This window comes from Oncorhynchus gorbuscha, linkage group LG09, assembly GCF_021184085.1.
Source record: "Oncorhynchus gorbuscha isolate QuinsamMale2020 ecotype Even-year linkage group LG09, OgorEven_v1.0, whole genome shotgun sequence".
Lineage (NCBI taxonomy): Eukaryota > Metazoa > Chordata > Actinopteri > Salmoniformes > Salmonidae > Oncorhynchus > Oncorhynchus gorbuscha.
The window spans coordinates 49,989,913-50,002,438 of record NC_060181.1 but is presented as its reverse complement, the minus strand read 5'-3'; the positions used below and the strand labels follow the sequence as shown (position 1 = coordinate 50,002,438).

At 41.7% G+C, this 12,526-nt stretch overlaps 1 protein-coding gene across 2 annotated transcripts in view; it reads left to right on the top strand.

Moving 5' to 3' along the window:
• Nucleotides 1-5,825: 5,825 nt before the first annotated feature.
• LOC124043734 (transcription factor HIVEP3-like) overlaps nucleotides 5,826-12,526 on the top strand; it is a 117,542-nt gene continuing 110,841 nt past the window's right edge. For both annotated transcript variants that reach the window (XM_046362640.1, XM_046362639.1), the window contains exon 1: nucleotides 5,826-7,020. The gene's annotated coding sequence lies outside the window, so the exon portion shown is untranslated. The remainder of the gene's footprint in view (nucleotides 7,021-12,526) is intronic.

The following is a 12,526-nucleotide window of genomic DNA, read 5'->3' as shown; positions in this document are numbered from 1 at the left end:
ATAATGGGGTGCAAAGGAGCAAAATTAATTAATTAAATACAGTTGGGAAAGAGGTAGTTGTTTGGGCTAAATTATAGGTGGGCTACGTACAGGTGCAGTAATCTGAGAGCTGCTCTGACAGTTGGTGCTTAAAGCTAGTGAGGGAGATAAGTGTTTCTAGTTTCAGAGATTTTTGTAGTTCGTTCCAGTCATTTGCAGCCGAGAACTGGAAGGAGAGGCGGCCAAAGAAAGAATTGGTTTTGGGGGTGACTAGAGAGATATACCTGCTGGAGCGTGTGCTACAGGTGGGAGATGCTATGGTGACCAGCGAGCAGAGATAAGGGGGCACTTTACCTAGCAGGGTCTTGTAGATGACATGGAGCCAGTGGGTTTGGCGACGAGTATGAAGCGAGGGCCAGCCAACGAGAGCGTACAGGTCGCAATGGTGGGTAGTATATGGGGCTTTGGTGATATAATGGATTGCACTGTGATAGACTGCATCCAATTTGTTGAGTAGGGTATTGGAGGCTATTTTGTAAATGACATCGCCAAAGTCGAGGATTGGTAGGATGGTCAGTTTTACAAGGGTATGTTTGGCAGCATGAGTGAACGATGCTTTGTTGCGAAATAGGAAACCAATTCCAAATTTAACTTTGGATTGGAGATGTTTGATATGGGTCTGGAAGGAGAGTTTACAGTCTAACCAGACACCTAAGTATTTGTAGTTGTCCACGTATTCCAGAGTAGTGATGTTGGACAGGCGGGTAGGTGCAGGTAGCGATCGGTTGAAGAGCATGCATTTAGTTTTACTTTTATTTAAGAGCAATTGGAGGCCACGGAAGGAGAGTTGTATGGCATTGAAGCTTGCCTGGAGGATTGTTATCACCGGCTAGTAATAGGGGTGGCAACAATTTCGGCAGATCATTTTAGAAAGAAAGGGTCCAGATTGTCTAGCCCGGCTGATTTGTAGGGGTCCAGATTTTGCAGCTCTTTCAGAACATCAGCTGAACGGATTTGGGAGAAGGAGAAATGGGGAAGGCTTGGGCGAATTGGTGTTGGGGGTGCAGTGCTGTTGACCGGGGTAGGAGTAGCCAGGTGGAAAGCATGGCCAGCCGTAGAAAAATGCTTATTGAAATTCTCAATTATGGTGGATTTATCAGTGGTGACAGTGTTTCCTATCTTCAGTGCAGTGGGCAGCTGGGAGGAGGTGTTCTTATTCTCCATGGACTTTACAGTGTCCCAGAACTTTTTTGAGTTAGTGTTGCAGGAAGCAAATTTCTGCTTGAAAAAGCTAGCCTTGGCTTTTCTAACTGCCTGTGTATAATGGTTTCTAGCTTCCCTGAACAGCTGCATATCACGGGGCTGTTCGATGCTAATGCAGAACGCCATAGGATGTTTTTGTGTTGGTTCTCCCCAGGCCTGACTGCCCTTAACCAAGGGCTATATCTGTTCCTGGTTCTAAATTTCTTGAATGGGGCATGTTTATTTAAGATGGTTAGGAAGGCATTTAAAAAAAATATCCAGGCATCCTCTACTGACGGGATGAGATCAATATCCTTCCAGGATACCCCGGCCAGGTCGATTAGAAAGGTCTGCTCGCTGAAGTGTTTCAGGGAGCATTTTACAGTGATGAGTGGAGGTCGTTTGACCGCTGACCCATTACGGATGCAGGCAATGAGGCAGTGATTGCTGAGATCTTGGTTGAAGACAGCAGGGGTGTATTTAGAGGGGAAGTTGGTTAGGATGATATCTATGAGGGTGCCCGTGTTTAAGGCTTTGAGGAGGTACCTGGTAGGTTCATTGATAATTTGTGTGAGATTGAGGGCATCAAGTTTAGATTGTAGGATGGCTGGGGTGTTAAGCATGTTCCAGTTTAGGTCGCCTAGCAGCACGAGCTCTGAAGATAGATGGGGGGCAATCAGTTCACATATGGTGTCCAGAGCACAGCTGGGGGCAGAGGGTGGTCTATAGCAGGTGGCAACGGTGAGAGACTTGTTTTTAGAGAGGTGGATTTTTAAAAGTAGAAGTTCAAATTGTTTGGGTACAGACCTGGATAGTAGGACAGAACTCTGCAGGCTAGCTGTCGTGTCCCTGGGGCGGCAGGTTAACCTAGTGGTTAGAGCGTTGGACTAGTAACCGGAAGGTTGCAAGTTCAAACCCCCGAGCTGACAAGGTACGAATCTGTCGTTCTGCCCCTGAACAGGCAGTTAACCCACTGGCCGTCATTGAAAATAAGAATTTGTTCTTAGCTGACTTGCCTCGTTAAATAAAATAAAAAACTAGCTAGGTTGGCAACGGGCTGGTTACTCAACATTTGACTTCAAATTCAGAGCTAGAGTTTTGCCTGGGCTGCAGACGGCTAATACAGGACTATTAATGTCCTAGTGCAGTACCCTACTTCCCGTGGCTTATGATGAGACATCCTGAAAATAGTTTTTCTCAAAACTTCTTCTGTAGCGTCCGAACGGTTTGGCCGACAAACTATTATGACCCCTCTGTGGAAAGACGTGACTCTCACTAACATAAACATATTGGTTGTTTTGCCCTACGACCCTCCACAAGTGTTGTGGGATTCGTCTGAATTCGGTACCACCGATCTGCCAACTTCTGTCTGTAGCGTCTGACTGTGGAAAGGTGACTCTCACTAACATGTACAGTACCAGTCAAAAGCTTGGACACACATACTCATTCAAGGATTTTCTTTATTTTTACTATTTGAATAGTGAAGACATCAAAACTATTGTGGCAGATGGCAGGGAGAGGTGAGGGGAGTGGTTATTGAAGGGAAATATCTTGCAGCCCGCTGGCTCTACCCCCGGGCCTTATATGGACTTCCTGCCCCAACGAGGCGTGGCTGTGGAACATTAAGCCAATGAGTGCTTGGGGATAAAAGAGGAAGCGGCCTGCACAAAGGGGCAGCGAAAGGAGGGAAAAATGTGTGTTATGAAGAGTGGGAGAAGAGAGAACAATATCTGTGAGGTTACCTGTTGTGACCTGGACTGTCGGATTACTCCCCTTGTGTACCGAACCGGATTGTTTGAGGACTCGACTTTTAGGATTACCCCTGGATAACGGAGCGGACAACGAGAACGGCTCGTGGACTGTGAAGTAATTGGTGAATATATTTGAGATTCTTCATAGCCACCCTTTGCCTTGACAGCTTTGCCTTGACAGCTTTGCACACTCTTGGCATTCTCTCAACCAGCTTCATGAGGTAGTCACCTGGAATGCATTTAACAGGTGTGCCTGGAATTTCTTTTCTCCTTAATGCATTTGAGAGCCAATATTGTGTCAAGGTAGGGGTGGTACACAGAAGATGGCCCCATTTGGTAAAAAACCAAGTCCATATTATGGCAAGAAAAGCTCAAATACGTAAAGAGAAATGACAGTCCATAATTACTTGAAGACATGAAGGTCAGTCGATGTGGAAAATGTAAAGAACTTTGAAAGTTTCAAGTGCAGTCGCAAAAATCATCAAGCTCTATAATGAAACTGGCTCTCATGAGGACCGCCAAAGGAAAGAAAGAAAGAGCCAGAGTTACCTCTACTGCAGAGAATAAGTTAGTTACCAACTTCAGAAATTGCGGCCCAAATAAATAATTCACAGAGTTCAAGTAACAGACACATCTCAACTGTTCAAAGGAGACTGTGCTAATCAGGCCTTCATGGTTGAATTGCTGCAAAGAAACCACTACTAAAGGACACCAATAAGAAGACTTGTTTGGGCCAAGAAACACGAGCAATGGACATTAGATCGGTGAAAATCTGTCGTTTGGTCTGATGGGTCCAAATGTGAGATTTTTAGTTCCAACCACCGTAGGTGAACAGATGATCTCTGCATGTGTGGTTCCCACTGTGAATCATGGAGGAAGAGGTGTGATTGGTGTGGGCGTGCTTTGCTGGTGACACGGTCAGTGATTTATTTAGAATTCAAGGCACACTTAACCAGCATGGCTACCACAGCATTCTGCAGCAATACACCATCCCATCTGGTTTGCGCTCATTTGTTCACTCTGAAAATTACACTTTTTAAATAGAAAAATAACAATGCTTAATCCACATCAGGAGACTGCTTTTGAGGTCTGTGGAAAATTGTCTGGGACAAATAGAAGAAATTTAGATTTTTGGGTGAGTGGAGACTGCTTCGCTCTATTGAATCAGAGTAGCAGGAATAATTTACAGCCTGCCCTTCTCTTTGCAGACAGGCAAACTATGCAGTTCAGTTATTTAGAGAATGGTGCACAATGCTGAAAACTCAGATCTGTGCCTCGACACCTGTCCTGTCTCAGAGCTGTACGGACAATTCCTTTGACCTCATTGCTTGGTTTTTGCTCTGACATGCACTGTCAACTGTGGGACCTTAAATACTGTAGACAGGTGTGTGCCTTTCCAAATCATGTCCAATCAATTGAATTTACCACAGGTGGACCCCAATCAAGTTGTACAAACAGAATGCACCTGAGCTCAATTTCAAGTCTCATAGCAAAGGGTCTGACTACTTATGTAAATAAGGTTTTTCTGTTTAGGTTTTTTCTACATTTGCAAAAATATCTAAAAGCCTGTTTTGGCATTGTTATTATGGGTTATTGTGTGTAGATTGATGAGGACATGTTTTTAATTAATCCATTTTAGAATACGGCTGTTTTGTAAAAAAAAAAAAGTCAAGGGGTCTGAATACTTTCCAAATATACTGTAAATGTCATAGTTAAACTAAATGCACTGTATTAGCTTCCAAAATGTAAGTAGGCATTATCTAATGCATTCTGATTAAATGGCTTGTCCTGCACTTTGTAAAAACCCAGATTGCATGTTGGGAAAAATATTGGTTATTTTCTAAACATAGTATAGAACAAGAAGGCTACTGTTAAATTCACTGCTTATTGACAATGTTTCGATCCGAAACGGATCTTCGTCAGGTCAAACACACTGAGTGTTCACATCCCAAAATATATACATTTCACCTCACATGACCATTGCGGACATGATGCATAGTGGGTGCAAAAAAACATTTGTATATCTCTAATAATAATAGAGATTTAGAAATTATTTCGAACATTGAGACTTATGGAGTTATTTTGTCCCATAAATGATAAGACTCCAAATGTGGATTTGTCAAGTATGGGTGAGATGAGTGTTCAGAATATGGGTGACACAATGTAGAATGACATTTTCCATAGAACGAAAAAAAACTTTTTGAGCTAAATCCACTTTTTGTCCAACCAGATACAGAAATCCCTCCCTAGAAACATACTGCAGATTGGTGGAAAAATATTTCCAATTTTGAATAAGAAACGAGAATACAGAGTCTACAATAATCTCCCTAAAGAACAGAGGCAAGCATTTGACATTTAAAAAAATGATTCCACTTTGATAGTGAGTAATGCTGACAAGGGCGGAGCTGTGGTGTTGTTAAACCGTGATGACTATGTGAATGAGATCCGGGGACAATGGACAACACCGCTTTCTATCAGAAAGCTTGACTTTACACCACTGTTCAAAGAAGAGATTCACTGCAAGCTGATGTCTCCTATGGAAAGTGGAAACATTATGCAAAAAGAATATGAGTTCATGAAAGTAGACTATCCAATCAGGAGCATCATTCATACCTTACCAAAAATCCACAAACGACTGGATAAGCCACCAGAGAGACCTATTGTGGCCTCCATTGACTGAAAATACTTCTGCTTTTATAGATTTATTTTTAAAAACCAGTGTGGTGTGACTCCTTGCACATGTACGTGATTCTATGGACATGATTAACACCCTCAAGACAATGCACAATATCAATGGGGAGATGTTTATGGCTTGTTTTGACGTATCACTGTATACTAACAGTATACTAACATCCCCCACCAGGGAGGCCTAGAAGCCATGACACACTACCTCAGTCAACGACCCACTGGCAAACTGCTATGGGTAGTAAAATGTCACCGAATTATGCCAATCTGAATGTGTTTTTTTTCTTTTTTAGAAGAAGAATGTGATTTTCAGCCCTAATAATTAATTCTTGCGACATATTAGACTCTGAAAATGCTTAATTGATGACGTATTCGTTCTATTTCAGGGCACCGCAGAGGAACTTCATTGATTCCACTCCTTCATCAATTACAAGCAGTTAACATTTGAAATTCACCCTCACATTTGATGCGCATGAAATACGTTTTCTTGAAATACACCCTTAAGTAGCTGAGAAGTATACCAATGTGTTATACCCTCTAAAGTGCTGGGAAAGTGGTGAAAATGTCAGGTATGTTGGAAGTCTGGGAGTTGATTATATCACAACAGGGCCTTTAGACCGGTCTACACATTTTAAAGTTTGAATGAGGTGTTTAGCTTAAAGCTGCAATATGTAACTTTTTGGGTGACCCAATTCACATAGAAATATCAATTATAGATCTGTCATTCTCATTGACAAAGTCTAAGAAGAGATAGTAGATATGTTCTATGTGCGCTCTTGCTATGATTCACGTGATTAAGTTTCATTTTTGCATCTTTTGGTTTTATACACCAGCTTGAAATACGGAAAATATATTTCACAGCAGTTTAGATTGTACACTATACTTGCTTTTTTTGTTGTCACATAAACTGAAATTGGGTAAACGTGTAGAGGAATCATTTTCCAGGTAGTAATTATAAGAAGTATGACGAATATTTAAAGTGGGGACTCTTGCCTTGTAAACCCCATTAATAAGAAGTATGAAGAAGATTTAAAGTTGGAACTTTTGCTTCACAAGTCCCATCTATTTAAAATGTCCTAGCAAGCCAGGCCAATGGGAGACGAGGAAAGGGGGCGGGATCCTTTTGACGTCTCGTGCGGCGGCGCTGAGTGTTTGTGTAGCGCGAGATTGTGTTTTTGTTGTTCTCATCAGCTGAATGTGGCTTCGTAGTTCCAGTTTGACAAGGTTTAGGGAAAGCCCCCACACCCAGTTTGTTTAGTGCAAGATCTGCACTGCACACACCGCGACACAGCTGAGGGAATGCGGACTTCTGGCCCTTTCGCTACGGGTTACATTACTACAGTACCCACACCGTAGCAAGCTGGTAAGTAGTGCTAAACGGTGTAACTTCACGCTATGTATTTTAGTCTTTAGAATGCTTGAGTTCGTGAATAATTTGATGCCATTATGTCCAAGCTCTATGAAATATAAAGAAATATGGCAGTTCTGGGCTAATGCTGTGAAGTATATTTTTCCAATATTTGAGCTGCTCAAGATTCAAGTTGCCTAATCTCAGTGTAAAGTGGACAGTATTATATTGTTACTGTAACGGTATTGGAACTGTGGTACATGCCGTGAATTGAATTGCACTTCCTGACTGTTAAATCACAGATTTTCTAAACCCAGAGTCACAACATCGCAAGACTTTCGGGAACGCTTGCGAAACAGACCAACAGACCAGTTCCAGGTTTGGTGTTTGACAACTCAATGAGAGTAATTCTTCCTTAGTTAATGTTCTTGAAATGTAAAGGCACAACCTTGATTCGAGCCAATGTATTAAGTAGTTGAACACTCCAGCCTCTTGAAGGTGACAAACGGACGTTTTCATTTAATTCAGAAACGACTTCATATCGAAGGAGGGCCTTTATCTGACAGCTTGCACATGCGCAGTTTGGCGCGAGACGACCGCTAGACCCATTTACGTGTTTCTGCGCATGAGTTTCGCGAGCGTTAACATCGCCATGACAACGCCAAGTGTGATCGTGGATCTCTACTGAAGAATCAGTTTCTGCCTATCTTCATACTCTACTGTCTTTGATCAAATTCTGAATATGTTATGTTATTATTGATAGAAATGTTGAATGTTGTATTTTGACATAGGATAAAACAAGAATATGCTCTATATTTGACATGCGCGCATGTCGAAATATAGCCTAATATTTTGCATTTCTAGTATTAATTGTGTGCGTAAAATAAATGTGCATTTTTTTTGTTTTTGTTTTTGTTTATGGTTACATTCTTGTGCAATCGGGAAAAAGAAGGGTGTTAAAAATCGTTCAGCCTACCTGCCTTCATTCACCAACGTCAAGTCTGACCATTTATATGAATGAATGTGCTAACTTGCTCAACATAGTCTTGATGATTGCAGTTGATCATGTTATACAGTGAATAATAGCTTAGAATAGTCTACATAGGCCTACATCTGCCAAGATGCGAGTTCCAGAAATATAATCTTGCAATGTGAAAGCAAAGAATGCATTCAACCAGTTTTGGCTTGCTGTTGATGATGAATTCTGGAGAGCGCCCACTGCCCAGAATGAAATTACGCATATAGCCTAGTGATGGGCTGCTTTGTTGGCAAACTTGAGTCGGTGCACTGTAGTGGGTCGCCTGGCTGTAAACACACATTACAATAATGTTGATCGTATGAGATACTGGTGATATGACATTTTCTGTGCATTGGTCATAGACATGGTCAATACATTTTTGTTATTTGGTGCGTTCGTGGTTCCTTTTTACGCACGCTAAAAGGTACTGCCACCAGGGGCATTTTAGGACAAAAAGTTAGACTATACTGTAGGCCTACATGACATGCAACATCTAAAAATATGTTTTGAATGAAATCCTGAAGCGTTTGCTTTGCATCTATTCCTTATTTCCTTTTATATTTTATATGACCTAATATATTGATGGGTCATTACTTAGTGTGTGTAATTTTAAAATATGCATACATTTCTTTCATTTTTATACTGTCCTTCATTCAGAGAGAACTAGCTCGCTCTTTTGGAAGTTTTGAATTTTCACTGCACATTCCTAATAATCTCATTCACAACCCATCAGTGTTTCATTACAAATAAATCTACCCATTTCAATCATCTGTTGCTTCCCTCTTTATTATTTTCCCTGTACAAGTGTCATTACAGTTTAAGTGTAATACTGACTAGCACCACCAAGACATTTTCTGATTGCATCTTGGAAACATTCCATCTGATCGTCCTCTGCAATTGGTTGGTTGGTCCCTTTATTTTGTTGTTCGATTTGATTTATAATTGATTTCTGCCTCCTCTCCTAACAGCTAAGTAGGGGATGTCACTTCAATAAGGTGTTGAAATATAAACATTGTATTTTAAAACAAAAAATTGTGTTCCTCTAACTGAAATAAAAATGTATTGGTCGCATACACATACTGTATTTAGTAGATGTTACTGCGGGTGTAGCGAAATGCTTGTGTTCCTAGCTCCAACAGTGCAGTAATATCCAAGACACACACACAAAAAAAGTCAAATAATGGAATTTAGAAATTTTAGGTGTGTGTGTGTGTGTGTGTGTGTGTGTGTGTGTGTGTGTGTAGTGCATTCGGAAAGTATTCAGACTTTTTCCACATTTTGTTACATTACAGCATTACTCTAAAATTGATTAAATAAATCATACTCATCAATCAACACACATTACACCATAATGACAAAGCAAAAACTGGTATTTAGAAATTGTTGCAAATGTATAACATTTTAAAAAATGGATCACATTTACATAAGTAAGACCTTTTACTCAGTACTTTGTATGATGCTACAAGCTTGGCACACCTGTATTTGAGGAGTTTCTCACCTTCTTCTCTGCAAATCCTCTCAGGCTCTATCAGGATGGACGGGGAGTGCCGCTGCACAGCTATTTTAAGGTCTCTCCAGAGATGTGCAATCAGGTTCAAGTCCGGGCTCTGGCTGGGCCACTCAAGGACATTCAGAAACTTGTCCCGAAGTCACTCCTGCATTATCTTAGCTGTGTGCTTAGGCTCGTTGTCCTGCTGAAAGGTGAACCTTTGCCCCAGTCTGAGGCCCTGAGTGCTCTGGAGGTTTTCATCAAGGTTCTCTCTGTACTTTTCTCCGTTCATCTTCATCTTTCCCTCAATCCTGCCTCTGAAAAACATCCCCACAACATGATGATGCCGCCACCGTGCTTCACCGTAGGTATGGTGCCAGGTTTCCGCCAGACATGAATCTTGGCATTCAGGCCAAGGAGTTCAATCTTGGTTTCATCAGACCAAAGAATCTTGTTTCTCATGGTCTAAATGTCCTTTTGGTGCCTTTATGCAACACCAAGTGGGCTGTCATGTTCCTTTTACTGAGGAGTGGCTTCCGTCTGGCCACTCTACTATAAAGGACTGATTGGTGGAGTGCAGCAGAGATGGTTGTCCTTCTGGAAGGTTCTCCCATCTCCACAAAGGACCTCTGGAGCTCTGTCCAAGTGAACATGGGGTTCTTGGTCATGTCCCTGACCAAGGCCCTTCTCTCCTGATTGCTCAGTTTGGTCCTGCGGCCAGCTCTAAGAAGAGTCTTGGTGTTTCCTTACTTCCTCCATTTTAAGAATGATGGAGGCCACTGTTTTCTTAGGGATCTTCAATGCTACAGAAATGTTTTTGTACCCTTCCCCAGAAGGGTACCTCTGCAAAGTCCTGTCTCTGAGCTTTACGGACAATTCCATTGACCTCATTACTTGGTTTTTGCTCTGACATGCACTGTCAACTGTGGGACCTTATACCGTAGACCGGTGTGTGCCTTTCCAAATCATGTCGAATCAATTGAATTTACTACAGGTGGACTCCAATCAAGTTGTGGAAACATCTTAAGGATGATCAATGGAAACAGGATGCACCTGAGCTCAATTTTGAGTCTCTTAGCAAAGGGTCTGAATACTTATTTAAATAAGATATTTCTGTTTTTTATGTTAAATAAATTTGCAAAAAAAATCAACCTGTTTTCGCTTTGTCATTATGGGATATTGTATGTAGATTGAGGGGGACATTTTTAATTGAATCCATTTTAGAATATGTCTGTAACATCAAAAAATGTGGAAAAAGTCAAGGAGTCTGAGTACTTTCCGAATGCACTGCAGTAGTGTGCACTTCAACTGAGCCGCGGGATCCAAAATCCAAAACTATATGAAATCAAACTTTACAATGAAACACTGTCAGAACTTTACAAAAACAATATACCGAGGTCTCTCGCTCAGATGACATCATTGCTTTTAACAATGCAATGCTCACAATACTAACTAGCAGCAGCAGTAGCTAGCAGCAGTAGGATAGAATATGTATCTGAAGAATACTTAGCATAATGGCTGTCGATTTTTATGAGCTCTTAACCAACTGTGCTATTTAAAAAATAAAATATATTTTTTCTTTTTATTTGTTTAACTTATTTTGTACATAATGTTGCTGCTACCGTCTCTTATGACCGAAAATAGCTTCTGGACATCAGAACAGCGATTACTCACCTTGAATTGGATGAATACTTTTTCTTTAATGAGTCGGACGAGAGTGATTTACTCCAGACACCCAAAACAGGCCCTCATCCCCGTCATTCACAGGGAAAACGAGACTGAGATTTTGCGGAAGGAGATTGGGGTCCATTGTGAGGATCCGGTGGACGAGTGGCTAATCTGCCTTTGCCATCGGTACTATTGGCCAACGTACAATCGCTGGAGAATAAAGTGGACAAACTAAAAGCACGTACATCCTACCAATTGGACATTAACTGTAATATCTTGTTTCACTGAGTCGTGGCTGAATGACAACATGAATAACATACAGCTGTATCGGCAGATTAGAACAGCAGACTCTGGTAAAATACGGAACGGGGCCTATGCATTTATCTAAACAACAGAAAATAACTCTAGACCATCTTTACTCCATACACAGAGACTCGTACAAAGGTCTCCCTCGCTCTCCATTTGGCAAATCTGACCATGATTCTATCCTCCTTAAATTAAAGCAGGAAGCACCAGTGACGCTGTAAATAAAAAAGTGGTCAGATGAAGCAGATGCTATACTACAGGACTGTTTTGCTAGCACAGACTGGAATATGTTCTGGGATTCTTCCGATGGCATTGAGGAGTACACCACATCAGTCACTGGCTTTGTCAGTATGTGCATCGGTGACTTCATCCCCACAGTGACTGTACGTACATAACCCAAACAGAAGCCATGGATTACAGGCAACATCTGCACTGAGCTAAAGGCTATAGCTGCCGCTTTCAAGTACCGGGACTCTAACCCGGAAGCTTATAAGAAATCCTGCTATGCCCTTAGACGAACCACCATACAGGCAAAGCGTGAATACAGGACTAAGATCAATTTGTACTACACCGGCTCCGACGCTCGTCGGATGTGGCAGGGCTTGCAAACTATTACAGACTACAAACGGAAGCACCGCCGCGAGCTGCCCAGTGACACGAGCCTACTAGACGGGCTGAATTACTTCTATGCTCGCTTCGAGGCAAATAACACTGGTACGTGCATTAGGGCATCAGCTGTTCTGGATGACTGTGATCACGCTCTCCACAGGCGATGAGAGTAAGACCTTTTTAAACAGGTCAACATTCACAAGGCCACAGTGCCAGACGGTTTACCAGGACGTGTACTCCAAGCATGTGCTGATCAACTGGCAAGTGTCTTCACTGACATTTTCAACCTCTCCCTGCCTGAGTCTGTAATACCAACATCTTTCAAGCAGACCACCCTGTGCCCAAGAAAACTAATTCAACCTGCCTAAATCACTACAGACCCGTAATACTCACATCTGTAGCCATGAAGTGCTTTGAAAGGCTGTTCATGG